This window comes from Sarcophilus harrisii, chromosome 6 (genome assembly GCF_902635505.1).
Source record: "Sarcophilus harrisii chromosome 6, mSarHar1.11, whole genome shotgun sequence".
Classification (NCBI taxonomy): Eukaryota; Metazoa; Chordata; class Mammalia; order Dasyuromorphia; family Dasyuridae; genus Sarcophilus; species Sarcophilus harrisii.
In genome coordinates, this window is record NC_045431.1 from 92,408,081 (window position 1) to 92,424,152 (window position 16,072).

General features: G+C 33.9%; 1 long non-coding RNA gene across 3 annotated transcripts in view; it reads right to left on the reverse strand.

The window, feature by feature from the left end:
• Positions 1 to 219: 219 nt before the first annotated feature.
• LOC116419865 overlaps positions 220 to 16,072 on the reverse strand; it is a 48,188-nt gene continuing 32,335 nt past the window's right edge. The window contains exons 2-4 of one of the 3 annotated variants that reach the window (XR_004230189.1): positions 3,267 to 3,392; positions 1,914 to 2,171; positions 220 to 915 (exon numbers count right to left, since the gene is read on the reverse strand). This is a non-coding gene — a long non-coding RNA (uncharacterized LOC116419865). The remainder of the gene's footprint in view (positions 916 to 1,913; positions 2,172 to 3,266; positions 3,393 to 16,072) is intronic. The other 2 variants (XR_004230190.1, XR_004230188.1) reach the window with 2 other exon arrangements.

The window sequence follows — 16,072 nt, forward strand, 5'->3', positions numbered from 1 at the left end:
GAGAATAAAGATTGAAGATTTTCCCTTAACCTGAATTCCTGATTCCAAGTGATTTTAAAATATGCAGTCATCAAGCCCACCTGCCCCTTCACACTTAGGCATGGTCCTTAACACCAAATCTATGGATTTTATCAGTGTGGGTGATTCCTGTCATGGACACTCTCCATTATTATATATCAACAACATCTTCATAATATATATATGTAGATGGATGCCTGGGAACACTTAAAAATGGAATAACATACCATAGCTGACATACAGTCAGGTTATGTCAAAAAGTAGGACTTGAACCCAGAACTCTCTGATTCCAAGGTCAGAATTTTAGCTGCTATACCACAGTAATTCTCTATTATGCACTTTTGTAATTGCAATCAATGTGAATGTATGGAGAGGAATGTGGTCCTCTAAACTAGTTTCAGGACCAAACAAAAATGTCATCATGCAAAAAATATAATAAAAGTTGAGCTTGGTTGAACTTTGTCATTGGAATCCCAAAGGACATTTTTGAATAATAAGTAATTTGGCTCTTTCTTGAATAATCCAGACAGTTCACTGTTTGACTTTGGCAGCCCTCTTCCTTTTGAAAAGAAAATCTGTCCATTCTGACTGGTGACTTGGCAAATACTTGGAGGGAACACCTGTGCTCTGGAGCCAGCATATGGGTTTTGAGGGCCGATTGGCAAAACATTTTGCCTGCAGGTTGTTTCAGTCAAGGAAACTTTGCAGGAGAAGCTGATATAAAACAAGCAGATCTCTGTTCAGTTAAGAAGCCTTTTCCTCCTTTTCCTTGTCAAACATATTTGCTATTTTCAGTGATGGCAAGAATCCCTTGAGCATTGAAATAGGAAGACATGATTTCTTCTATGTTATTTACCTTTTATGCGTATGTCCTCTTTCCCCAGCTAGATCATGAGCCTGATGGAGAAAGGGAAAAATGTATTCAATCTCAATGTAGTCTGCCTATTTCTAATGATGATGGTGATAATAGTGGTTAGAAAACTAAATAACTATAGAACTCTAAGGTCAAAAAAGTGCTTTAAATGTGAACTTATTTGCTCTTCCCAGCCTTGGGGAATAAAAACGATTATTCTCCCTTTACAAAGAATGAAACTCAGGCTGAGAGATTTAACTGATTTGTCTGAGGTTACAACAGTTAGGAGTTTCTCAGGCAGGATTTGAATTTAGGTCTTCCTATTCCAATTTCATTACTTTTCACTTCATCACCTAGCTGTTTTAACTTAGGAAACTACCTTTTAAATATTTCTGTTGTACTCAGTACTCAATACACATACTTAGTTAATTCATGTTAAGAAATATCCTAGCATAGTAGAAAGAAGCAAAAGATTTGGATTGAGGAGACTTGCTGGTGTCTGTGTTTTTTTAACCTTAAGTCAAATGGAAATATCAATACTCATACTACCAATTTCACAAGATTATTCTGGGAGAAAATTTTTTGTAAACTTTAAAGTACTAAAGTAACTTAGTTACTATAATATAGTGATTATTAATATAATAAGTAAATTAATGTAAGTAATTGTTATTTATTATGATTATGATCATAGAATCAGAAGTTAAAGTTAGAAGGTACTTTAGATGTCATCCATTCCAACTCTTCCATTTTATAAATGAGGAAATAGAGTGAGGAAGGACATGTGAGTTGACCAAAGACACACAGATATTAAATGGTAGAGCCCCATGACTCCAAATTCAGCATTACACTTTACAATGATGGTGAAAATGTAACTTAAATCTCTTTGTTTCCAAGAAAAAACCAGTCACATGATTCAAAATATTTATATACACATACACACACATTCTGTCATTAAAAGCAGATTTTTCTAAGCATCAAAAGGTGTCCAGAAGGTACAATTTTTTCATCACTATATATGACACATTTTACACTCATATTTTACCTGCCTGTGGGAGGTATGGGAGGAGGGAGTTGTTGTTTTTTCCTCAAGTAAACAGCTTGGTTGACTAGGTAGAAACATCCTATGTGTTAGCCTAAGGCCATCTCCTTTGGCAGACGACCTGTTTCTAGGAGTCCAGTTCCTGTACAGTACAGTAGTTGAGATTAATGATGCGGTGAGGGACTCTGCACCATAGGTGGTAGAATGGGTGATTTAGCGGCAAAGCTGTGCAAATCAATCTCCATCAGACCTTGCAGCTATCTTTGCAAGTTTGGAGAAAAAGAAAAAAAAAAAAAGGAAAAAAGAAAGTCATTCTAGTCTATTGCATTATCAGGGATGATGCTCTGTGCCTTCAAAAAACCAGTTCACGTGTAAGTTCCTCTATGAAGCCTTTTTAAATTTCCAGACCTATTTTCTAGTGCATCCTCTTCTCCCCTACCCCATTACCCCCAATTTCAGGCACTGTCCCCGTGGAATTTACACACTGAGACAGATAAGTATGGTATAAGAAAAATTGAGGGGGAATTTTAGAGAACACTAAAAGTGGGGACATATAGGAAGAGGACTGAGAACATTAATAGAACTTTCAAAAAAGAAGTAGGGAATAAGTGTTTTCTAAGTATGGGCAACAGCAAAGGTACTGGAAATGTAGTGTGGTTTTCAGTAGTCTAATTTGACTATAAAGCTGAAAACAGAGGTGTCTTCAAGGATCTTAAGCAGAATTATAGTTGAATGGATGAGACTCTTCCTTGTGACATAAGGAAATTTCCACAATGTTTTTGTTCCATGAGATAATTCAGCTGAAAAGCAGTTTGTGAAGTTTAATTCAAAATGGTTCTTTAAAAACTAAAAATCCAGATTAAAGTACAATTCTCCATACTGATTTCTTCAAAACCCATTATTATACAGTTTGTTTGACAATTCCAAATGAATAGTTATCCATTTTGTTCCTCAATTTGTTCCTCAATTTGCTAGAAAAACTGACTTGGATAAGAATTTTCTAGCTTCCAGTGACATGATGAAATTGTAATCCTATAGCTGTACCATAGAGGGAAATTATGATTTTTATAGGAATATGTACATATCGATGACATTTTAATGACTTAGTCTTATTATCAATGACAGCCAAAACACCATATTTGAATGCTATCACTTCAACATCCAGTGCAGTACCATATGAGCAAATTTGAAAGGTATTTAAGATGAAATCAAGAACAACTGGACCTGTCCAAGCATCCCCAGAGGAAAAAAAAATGTTTTATGGGTTAATTTTCAAAGAAAGGAATAGATTTTTGAAATAATTAAAAATTATAAAAATTCAATAGGAATAGAAATTTTCATTAATATTATTCTTACCTAAAAAGCACACTATACACACATACAAACACGTAGCAAGCTTTCACTGATGATCTTATATAGCAGTTCAGATTTTCATACTCAAGTGAATGAAAGATATAGTTAATATGATCTTTCCAGTGAAGACTGTGATGACCAAAAAGAAAAAGAAAAAAGAAATATTACTTGGAGGAAAAGATAATCTTAAAGGTCTTTTCCATAATGTAATATAAGATTCCATGAATATAGCTTTCTTTAACTATCCTCTGGTAATAAATATCTCATGGTATAATGATACAGAGTCCTAACAAAATGTTGTGAGAAATATGCAAACTCCAAATGAAAGTGGTAGGTGAGAGTGAGGTTGTTCCAAGGCACTCCTATTTCCAAATATGTTTATTCTGATTTTATTCGCCCTAACTACTTACAAAAGACATTATGAAATTTGTAGCTATTCCAGAGAGGAATTTAACATAGGAAAAACCAAATAGAAGAATGGGAGATCAGTGGAATTAAGCACAAATAGAAATGGTGCTCACAAAAATTTACCTAAGGATCCCAATCTGTATATTAACTTAGAAAATTGTAAATTAGTATTATCTATATCTTATTTTTTATTTTATTAAATATTTTCCAACTATATTTTAATCTGAGGAGTGAGATCATGGGCAAGTGTTTGAAACTTCTGGCCTGGAAAAGGGGCTGCAAAGGAATGATCAGAGTAGATACATAGAGAGTGACAGAGACAGAAAAAGAGAGGCAGAGAGACAAAAACAGAGATACATTCACTCAATGCAGATGCACAGACATGAACCTAAAATTAAATAAGAGAAAGAAAAATTAGATTGACATGCATTTGCCTCTTAGAATCCCTAGTTCCTTCGAAAACTCAACTGAATGACAACTCAAAGACCTTTTCTAAGTGTCTAAGAGTGGTTAGGCCCTTCCTTCCAAACAACATTTATTTTGCAAATACATATATATATATATATATATATATATATATATATATATATATGTCTGTGTGTGTGTGTGTGTGTGTGTATGTGTGTGTGTGTATTGTATTCACAATGTCTGGCTCATAGTAGGTGATTAAGAATGGCTGTTAAATCATTGACTGACATGGGGAATTACACAGTACTTTGAATGATCACAATATGACCCCTGACCCCAAAAGTTATCTTTTTTACTAGAATTTTTCCAGATTCACTATATGATTTTCCAACAGGAAATACCATGATCTCAGAAAAATCAAAACTACAGGTAATCAAGGGGGGAATAAAGAGATGCATGTTGGGAGTAGTCACTATATGTTACTCACTGTACTTAGAAGGCAAAATGTTTTATGCAAAGTATTATTTACAACATGTAACTAGAAAAAGAGATGGCATTGTCATATAGCCACACAGAAGATGACAGAGAAACAACATGAATTTTCTAATGGAATAGTAATAAATCTAAAGACAATCCTTTAATGCATTGGGCAAATTAACTACGGTGGCTCTAAGGAAGGGCATATACAAGTACCATAAAGGATGAAAAAGCATGAGTTGTTATTTGTCCCATGTAAGAAGTACTTATATCACTGAGAACATGACAGCCAAGTATCAAAGAAAGGATAAGTCAAATCTTTTTAAAAATCTGTTCTTTATTATTATTATAATAACTTTTTATTGACAGAACATATGCATGGGTAATTTTTTACAACATTATCCCTTGCACTCATTTCTGTTTCAACTTTTCCCTTCCTTCCTTCCACTCCCTCCCCTAGATGGCAGGCAGTCTTATAAATGTTATATTATGTTATAGTATATCCTAGATACAATATATGTGTGCAGTTCTCTTATTGCACAAAAAGAATTGTATTCAGAAGGTAAAATTAACCTAGAAGAAAAATAAAAATGCAAACAGCTCACACTCATTTCCCAGTGTTCCTCCTCTGGGTGTGGCTGAATCTGTCCATCATTGATCAATTGGAACTGAATTAGATCTTCTCTCTGTTGAAGATATCTACTTCCATCAGAATAAATCCTCATACAGTATTATTGTTGAAGTACATAATGATCTACTGGTTCTGCTGATTTCGCTCAGTATCAGTTCATGAAAGTCTTTCCAAGCCTCTCTGTATTCATTCTGCTGGTCATTTCTTACAGAATAATAATATTCCATAACATTCATATACCACAATGTATCCAACCATTCTCCAATTGATGGGCATCCATTCATTTTCCAGTTTCTAGCCACTATAAACAGGGCCGCCACAAACATTTTGGCACATACAGGTCCCTTTCCCTTCTTTAGTATCTCTTTGGGATATAAGACCAGTAGTAACACTGCTGGATTAAAGGGTATGTACAGTTTGATAACTTTTGGGGCATAAGTCCAGATTGTTCTACAGAATGGTTGGATTCATTCACAGCTCCACCAATAATATATCAGTGTCACAGTTTTCCCGTATCCCCTCCAACATTCATCATTATTTTTTCCTGTCATCTTAGCCAATCTGACAGGTATATAGTGGTATCTCATAGTTGTCTTGATTTTCATTTCTCTGATCAATAGTGATTTGGAACACTTTCATATGAATAGAAATAGTTTCAATTTCATCATCTAAAAATTGTCTGTTCATATCCTTTGACCATTTGTCAATTGGAGAATGGCTTGATAGCTTATTAGAGTCAATTCTTTATATATTTTGGAAATGAGGCCTTTATCAGAACCTTTAACTGTAAAAATGTTTTCCCAGTTTATTGCTTCCCTTCTAATCTTGTTTGCATTAGTTTTATTTGTACAAAAGCTTTTTAATTTGATATAATCAAAATTTTCTATTTTGTGATCAATAATGATCGCTAGTTCTTCTTGGATCACAAATTCCTTCTCCACAAGTCTGAGAGGTAAACTATCCTATGTTCCTCTAACCTATGTTCCTCTAATTTATAATCTCGTTCTTTATGCCTAAATCATGAATCCATTTTGATCTTATCTTGGTGTATACTATTAAGTGTGGGTCCATGCCTAGTTTCTACCATACTAATTTCCCAGCAGGTTTTGTCAAATAGTGAATTCTTATCCCAAAAATTGGGATCTTTGGGTTTGTCAAACAGTAGATTTCTATAGTTATTGATTATTTTGTCCTGTGAACCTAACCTATTCCACTGATCAACTAGTCTATTTCTTAGCCAATACCAAATGTTTTGGTAACTGCTACTTTATAAAATAGTTTTAGATCAGGTATAGCTAGGCCACCTTCATTTGATATTTCTTTCATTAGTTCTCTTGAAATTCTTGACCTTTTGTTCTTCCATATGAATTTTGTTGTTATTTTTTCTAGATCATTAAAATAGTTTCTTCGGAGTCTCATTGGTATAGCACTAAATAAATAGATTAGTTTAGGAAGTATTGTCATCTTTGTTATATTCACTCGGCCTATCCAAGAGCACTTAATATTTTTCCAATTGTTAAAACTGACTTTATTTGTGTAGAAAGTGTTTTGTACTTTTGCTCATATAATTCCTGACTTTCCTTTGGCAGATAGATTCCCAAATATTTTATGCTATTGACAGTCATTTTGAATGGAATTTCTCTTTGTATCTCTTGCTGTTGGATTTTGTTGGTGATGTATAAAAATGCTAAGGATTTATGTAGATATATTTTGTATTTTGCAACTTCGCTAAAAAGTTGTAGATTATTTCTAATAGTTTTTCAACAGAAACTCTGGGGTTCTCTAAGTATACCATCATATCATCTGCAAAGAGTGATAGTTTGGTTTCCTCATTACCTACTCTAATTCCTTTTATCTCTTTCTCAACTCTTATTGCCGAAGCTAACATTTCTAATACAATATTGAATAGTAATGGTGATAGTGAGCAACCTTGTTTCAATTCCTGATCTTATTGGGAATAGTTCCAGTTTATCTCCATGACATATGATGCTTACTGACGGTTTTTAATAGATGCTCCTGACTATTTTAAGGAAAAGTCCATTTATTTCTATTCTCTCAAGTATTTTCATTAGGAATGGATGTTGGATTTTATTAAATGCTTTTTCTGCATCTATTGAGATGGTCATATGGGTTTTGTTAATTTGGTTATTGATATAGTCAATTATGCTAATAGTTTTCTTATATTGAACCAGCCCTGCATTCCTGGTATAAATCTTACTTGGTCATAGTGTTTTATCCTAGGTATGATTTTCTGTAATCTTTTTGCTCATATTTTATTTAAAATTTTAGCATCAATATTCATTAGAGAGATTGGTCTATAATTTTCTATCTCTGTTTTCAACCTACCTGGTTTAGGTATCAGTACTATGTCTGTGTCATAAAAGGAATTTGGTAGGAGTCCTTCAATCCCTATTTTTTCAAATAGTTTATATAGCATTGGAGTTAATTGTTCTTTAAATGTTTGGTAGAATTTACATGTAAATTCATCTGGTCCTGGAGATTTTTCTTAGGGAATTGATAGTTTGTTCTATTTCTTTTTCTAAGATGAGACTGTTTAATCAATTTACTTCTTCCTCTGTTAATCTGGGCAAGCTATATTTTTGAAGGTATTCTTCCATTTCATTTAAGTTATCAAATTTATTGGCATAAAATTGGGCAAAGTAACTCCTAATTATTGCTCTAATTTCCTCTTCATTAGTGGCGAGTTCTCCCTTTTCATTTTTAAGACTAACAATTTGATTTTCCTCTTTTCTTTTTTTAATCATTTTTACTAAGGGTTTATCTATTTTGTCAGTTTTTTTCATAGAACCAACTCTTAGTTTTATTAATTAATTCAATAGTTTTTTACTTTCAATTTTATTAATCTCTCCGTTTATTTTTAGAATTTCAAGTTTAGTGTTTGGGAGTTTTTAATTTGTTCCTTTTCTAGCATTTTTAGTTGCAAGCCCAATTCATTGACCTTCTCTTTCTTTATTTTAGGCCAATAGGCCTCTAGAGATATAAAATTTCCCCTTATTACCACTTTAGCTGCATCTCACACATTTTGGTATGACGTCTCATTATTGTCATTTTCTTGGGTGATGTAATTAATTATGTCTATGATTTGCTGTTTCACCCAATCCTTCTTTAGTATGAGATTATTTAATTTCCAATCATTTTTTGGTCTATTTCCCCCTGGCTTTTTTATTGAATGTAATTTTCGTTGCATCATGATCTGAAAAGGATGCATTTACTATTTCTGCCTTTCTGCATTTGAATTTGAGGTTTTAATGTCCTAATATATGGTCAGTTTTTGTATAGGTTCCATGAACTGCTGAAAAGAAAGTGTATTCCTTTCTGTCTCCATTTAATTTTCTCCAAAGATCTATCATATATAACTTTTTCTAGTATACTATTTACCTCTTTGATGTCTTATTTATTTTGTGGTTTGATTTATCTAATTCTGAGAGTGCAGGGTTGAGATCTCCCACTATTATAGTTTTGCTGTCTATTTCTTCTTGCAGCTCTCTTAATTTCGCTTTTAAGAATTTAGATGCTACACCACTTGGTTCATATATGTTTAATATTGATATTGCTTCATTATCTATGCTACCCTTTAGCAAGATATAATGTCCTTCCTGATCTCTTCTAATTAGATCAATTTTTGCTTTTGCTTGATCTGAGATCAGGATGCTACCCCTGCTTTTTTTACTTCACCTAAAGCATACTTTACTTCACTTCCAGACTTTTATCTTTACTCTGTGTGTATCTTCCTGCTTCAAGTGTGTTTCCCATAAACAATATATTGTAGGATTCTGGCTTTTAATCCAGTCTGCTATCTGCTTTCACTTTATGGGGGAGTTTGCCCCATTCACATTTATGGTTAAAATGATCAATTCTGCATTTTTTCCATCTTGTTGACTATTGCTTATGCTTTTTTCCTTTCCTTCCCCCTTACCTCCCTTCCCAGTATTAATTTTGTGAGCACCACTTGCCTCTCACAGTCCTCCTTTTTTAGGATCCCTCCCCCCACTTTAGAGTTCCTCCTCCTTTTCCTCACAATTTCTGTATTCCATTCTATTTAGCTTACTCCTTTCCTTTTCACTTTCCCCCTTCCACTTTTAAATGATGTGGGAGAAGTTTCTCTGTAAATTAAATTTGTCTAATATTTTTCTCTTTAAGTCAATTCTGATGAGAGTAAGATATACACTGTGTTTATCCCCCTCCCTTCTTTCCCTCCGGTATAATAGGTTTTCTTTGCCTTTTTGTGAGATGTAGTACCCTCACTTTACTCTTTTCTGGTACAATTTCCTTTCCATCTTTAGTTTCTTTTTTATATTATACCTGTAAAACCAAATTATACTTGTGTTCTTTATGTATATTCATAACAGAAATGTAGTTCCCAAGATTTCTTTTTACTTTTTTATGTTTCTCTTGAGTCCTGTATTTGGAGTTCAAACTTTTTGATTAGTTCCAGTTTTTTCGTCAGAAATAGATAGACTTCACCTATTTCATTGAACGTCCATCTTTTTCCCTGGAAAAAAATGCTCATTTTGTCTGGGTAAATTATTCTTGGCTGCATACTAAGTTCCTTACCCTTTTGGAATATCAGATTCCAGGACCTTCAATCCTTTAATGTGGACGCTGCTAGATCCTGAGTTATATTTATTGTGGCTCCTCTATATTTGAATTGTTTTTTGCCTAGCTACTTGTAGTATTTTTTTCCTTGGTCTAATAGTTCTGAAATTTAGCTACAATATTTCTTGGAGTTTTGATTTTGGGGTCTCTTTCAGCAGGTGATCGATGAATTCTTTCAGTGTCTATTTTACCCTCTGTTTCTATAACATCTGGGCAGTTCTCTTTGATGATTTGCTCTTTTTTTTTTTCATCATAATTTTCAGGAAGTCCAATAATTCTCAGATTATCTCTCCTAGATCTGTTTTTCAGGTCTGTTGTTTTCCCAAGTAGATATTTAACATTTTTCTCCATTGTTTCATTTTTTTGGTTTTGCTTGACTGATTCTTGTTGTCTCCTTGAGTCATTCATTTCCATTTTGTTAAATTCTGATTTTCAATGAGTTATTTTCTTCACTTATTTTTTAATTTCTTTCTCTAATTTTCCAATTGAGTTTTTTTAAGTGAGTTGTTTTGTTCTATGGAATTTTTTCCATTTTGCCAATTTTATTTTTTAAAGAGCTATTTTCTTTTTCCAATTAACTAATTCTATTTTCATTGGAATTGTTTACCTTTTCCAAAACTATTCTGTTTTTCAGGGATTTGATTTATTTATCCCCTTTATCTTTAAATGAGTGGGATGACTTTTCCAGACCCTCTTGCCAAGCTTCCCTTTCCTTTTCCCATTTTTCTTCTAGCTCTCTTTTTTTTTTAATTTTTTTAATTAATTTTTTTTATTTAATAGCCTTTTATTTACAGGATATATGCACGGGTAACTTTACAGCATTAACAATTGCCAAACCTCTTGTTCCAATTTTCACCTCTTACCCCCCACCCCTCCCTAGATGACAGGATGACCAGTAGATGTTAAATATATTAAAATATAAATTAGATACACAATAAGTATACATGACCAAAACGTTATTTTGCTGTACAAAAAGAATCAGACTCTGAAATATTGTACAATTAGCTTGTGAAGGAAATCAAAAATGCAGGTGGGCATAAATATAGGGATTGGGAATTCAATGTAATGGTTTTTAGTCATCTCCAAGAGTTCTTTTTCTGGGCATAGCTGGTTCAGTTCATTACTGCTCCATTAGAAATGATTTGGTTGATCTCGTTGCTGAGGATGGCCTGGTCCATCAGAACTGGTCATCATATAGTATTGTTGTTGAAGTATATAATGATCTCCTGGTCCTGCTCATTTCACTCAGCATCAGTTCGTGTAAGTCTCTCCAGGCCTTTCTGAAATTATCCTGTTGGTCATTTCTTATAGAACAGTAATATTCCATAATATTCATATACCACAATTTATTCAGCCATTCTCCAACTGATGGACATCCATTCAGTTTCCAGTTTCTAGCCACTACAAAAAGGGCTGCCACAAACATTCGTGCACATACAGGTCCCTTTCCCTTCTTTATAATCTCTTTGGGATATAATCCCAGTAGTAACACTGCTGGATCAAAGGGTATGCACAGTTTGATAACTTTTTGAGCATAATTCCAAACTACTCTCCAAAATGGTTGCATTCGTTCACAACTCCACCAACAATGCATCAATGTCCCAGTTTTCCGCATCCCCTCAACAATCATCATTATTTTTCCTGTCATCTTAGCCAATCTGACAGGTGTGTAGTGGTATCTTAGAGTTGTCTTAATTTGCATTTCTCTAATTAATAATGACTTGGAGCATCTTTTCATATGACTAGAAATAGTTTCAATTTCTTCATCTGAGAATTGTCTGTTCATATCCTTTGACCATTTTTCAATTGGGGAATGGCTTGATTTTTTATAAATTAGAGTTAATTCTTTATATATTTTGGAAATGAGGCCTTTATCAGAACCTTTGACTGTAAAAATATTTTCCCAGTTTATTGCTTCCTTCTAATCTTGTCTGCATTAGTTTTGTTTGTACAAAAACTTTTCAGTTTAGTATAATTGAAATTTTCTATTTTGTGATCAGTAATGATCTCTAGTTCTGCTTTGGTCATAAAGACCTTCCCCTTCCACAGGTCTGAGAGGTAAACTATCCTGTGTTCCTCTAATTTATTAATAATTTCATTCTTTATGCCTAGGTCATGAACCCATTTTAACCTTATCTTGGTGTACGGCATTAAGTATGGATCAATGCCTAGTTTCTGCCATATTAGTTTCCAATTTTCCCAGCAATTTTTATCAAACAGTAAGTTCTTATCCCAAAAGCTAGGATCTTTCTAGCTCTCTTTTAAGAGCCTTTTTAATTTCTTCTATTTGAGTCTTGTGTGATGGGGATCAGATCATCTCCTCCTTTAGGGATTCATCTGGAGACAATCTGTTTTTAGTCTCCTTAGGGTTTGAAGTCTGCTCTCTATCCATATAGAAGCTATCTATAGTTAGAGAGTGCTGTATTTTTTTTTCAAAGAAGTATCAAAGAAAACAAATAAGCAACAAAAGCAAATTTGGTCTGCTTTTTTGGCATTGTGGTGTTACCAAGTTTCCTCTACAGACTGGTAGAGGTAGCAATGAAGTAGCAGTGAAATAGCAATGGCTGAGCTGCATCTGCACAGCTGTTGCTCTCTGAGACTCTGAGAGCATGCTAAGTCACTCTTGGTTTTGGGTGGGTATGGTCAGGTCCTGAGAGACCCCAGGGTTTCAGGATTGAAGCCTTTACCCTCTGTGTTTATATCTTCTCTGCTGATCTACTGGCTTGCTGACAGGGCAAAGAAGTTCATACTGGGTAAATTTCTCCCTGCAAGTTTTCCAAGGGCTGTGACTACACCCCACCCCCTCTGGTCTGCTCAGCATTAACTGCCTTCTGTGCTCTCACTGCATGACTGTAGTCTGTGCCTGGTCTAACCGACCCTGCCTACAAGCAAAAACAAACTTTTTCTGGCAAATTTTGAGTGTATCTTCTATTGGTGATGTATTCATGGGTTTTCTTCAGTCAAGCACTAATTCTGAGGCCATATCATGAAAAAAAAGTATTCTGAGGGCAAGAAAGAGCTTAGATAAATGCATGTGTCCTCTCTGCCATCTTGGCTGGTAATTCAAGAATGGTAGTATTATTAAGAGAAATAGTGAAGTATGAAAAATCAATTTGAAGAAGGGGTAGCTAGTTGGTGGGGGTAGTAGAATAAAATTAGTTCTGTTTTGAACATGACAAGTTTGAAATGCCCAACAATGAGGTAATGACCATCCAGTAATATCTGGAAACATAACCACTAGAGTTCTGGAAAGACAAGGATTATATTTTTTTTTAAAAAAAGTCAAAGTGTTTTACATAGAGAGGACAAAGGAACTTATGGGAGTAGATGAGATCACCAAAGGACAGAGAACAGAACTTATACAAAAGAAGGACCAGAGAATAGCCTCAAGAAATGACAACAGGTCACAAATACTTTCTGATTTAATTTCCACAAGATCATCTTGATATTTTACTAACAGGAAACTAAGTAGGACTAAATGAAATAACAGCAATTATGAATGTAAAAGGAGGAGATTTAAGATAGACGATAATATACTACAAGTGATGATTTGTAATGTTCTTCTCTAAAATATAATGTTCTCTGGGTGCAGGTTTCTTAGGAGGCTTCTAGAAGCAGCCTTAGTTTCAGTTCAGTGTAATAATCACCTCAAATTTAGCCAGGAGTTAAAATCCAAATCCTTTATTATTTCCTTTTAAGTCTTGTTTGCCTTCTTGGGCCCAGTTAGTTTTCTTAGAGGTCTGTCTCTCTCCTTGGTTCCAAGACCTCTTGCCATTGGTCCTTTGTCTCTGCTAGCTCCCTCCCAGTCTTCAATCAGCACAAAGGTAGAATATGGAATGAATCTGATTCTGCCTCTGAGAGTGGGCTTGTGTGTCTTAGTGAGCTTGTCCTTTAATGGGCTCCTCCTTATATATGCTCTCTTAAAGGTGTGAATCTTGTTGAACTGTAGTAACTACTAAGTACATCTAGAGAGCTGTTAAGCACCATGCTAAATTAGATAATTATTGTCTCTATCAATTCCACTGATTTAGTATCTTGTAAGAATTCTAACAATGATTCACTACTTTTTGTATTTAAAGAGTTTTCTCCCAACGTTTATTTGCATAACCTCTTTCTTGTTTCTTCATCTGAAATAAACCTTGTTTTAACATTTCAGTTAAAATCATGGAATTGCAGAGTTGGAAAAATCCATGAGAAAAGAGAACTGACTGAGGATTGGGGCAATTAATAAGGCCCACAGAAAAAATGCTAAGGGGAAAAAGGATGTGGTGGAAAATGGGATCACACAGTAGCCAAATTAAAAAAAGGATAGGTAGAAGGCACAAAATTTGACAGCAGAAATTCAAACTAGAAAGGCCAGCATGGAGTCAAAGGACCATACATTTGTCTTACTCTCTTAGGGCAAGAATTTTCCATGGCAGTATTATGCTTCATGTTCCCTCTTATTTCTATTCTATTCCATTGTGCTAATCACCTTCATTGAGGTGATTCTGGATACAATGATTTCCTTGAATTTTACACCCAAAATTAAGTCTGGGCCTTGGTAATGTAGTATAGTGGAATACCTTTATCAATTTTCTGAATTAATCAATTATCCAATCAACTAGCATTTATTAAATACCTACAATGCATTGCACATTCTGCTGAAATTGGGGATACAAACAGAATAAATGAAATAATCTCTCAGGATTACATTCTAATGAGAAATAAAGGACATATAAAAGTGTACAAATAATATAAAAAGAATAAATACTAATTAATGTATTAAAATATAACAATAATAATAATAACCAATATTCATATAGTGCCTATTATGTGCCAGGTACTTGACTAACTGTTTTATAAATATTATCTCATTTGATGCTCCCAATAATTTTGTGAGGTAGGTTCTATTATATTTTCCATTTTTATAGTAGAAGAACTTGAAATAGGTAGATATCAAGTAACTTCTCCAGAGTCACAAAGCTAGGTACTATCTGAGATTGGATTTAAATCCAGATCTTTCTGACTTTGGCTCCAATACTCTATCCTTAACTTGAAAAGAAAAGCACAAGTAACTGAGATAGTTATGGAAAGCTTCGTGTAGGAAGTGGTATTTGAGTTATTTCTTGAAAATTGTTCAGGGGATGTTGATATGGGGGTAAGAAGTGTATTCAGTTGATGGGAGCTAGATAGTGCAAAGACACAAAGATGAACAAGGGATACCAGCTCTCATGTATTATTAGCAGATCTAAAACTCTGCTTTTTTATTAAGTGCTAGAAACAGCTCTCTTACATCTCTCTGCCCATTTGTGATGAGCAACAATTTAATACTATATGAGATCAATGTGAAACTATACAGTCAAAATAAAGACAATTAGAACATGATCCTGAAGTCAGGTAATTCTAAGTGTTATGCTGCATCAGCTAAATGATGCAGGAAATTCACTACTATTCTCTCTACCAGGGCTTTTTTTTTTTTAAATTAAAGCTTTTTATTTTTAAAACTCATACATAGATAATTCTCAACATCCACCCTTGCAAAATCTTGTGTTCCAATTTTTTCTCCCTCCCATTCACCCCATCCTCTCCCCTAGATGGCAAGTAATCCAATATATGTTGAACATGTACAATTCTTCTAGACATATTTCCATAATTATCATGCTGCACAAGAAAAATCAGATCAAAAAGGGGAAAAAACTGTGAAAGAAAACAAGATACAAACAACAACAACAAAAAGTGAAAATACTATGTTGTGATCTACATTCAGTCCCCACAGTCCTCTCTCTGAGTGAAGATGGCTCTCTTCATCACTAGACAATTAGAACTGGCCCAAATCACCTCACTGTTGAAAAGAACTACATTTATCAGAATTGAACATCATATAATCTTATTGTTGTTTATAATCTTCTCCTGGTTCTAGTTCCTTCACTCAGCATCAGTTCATATAAGTCTCTCCAGGTCTCTTTAAAATTATCCTGCTAATTGTTTCTTATAGAACAATAATATTCCATAACATTCATATCCCATTACTTATTCAACCACTCTCCAGCTGACGGGTATCTACTCAGTTTCCTATCTACCAGCTTTTTAAAATGTTATTGCACATATTATCTACATTTTACCAATATTGAAAATCAAACTTATTTTGATTATTTGTTCATAATTACAAAGCTGGTTGATGCCAGAAGTAGGATTTAAACTAATATTTTCCTCTACTTATGTTCACTATTCTACTTACTACACCAGTCTAAATTATCAAGACAGACTACATTTTTAGATTTATGCA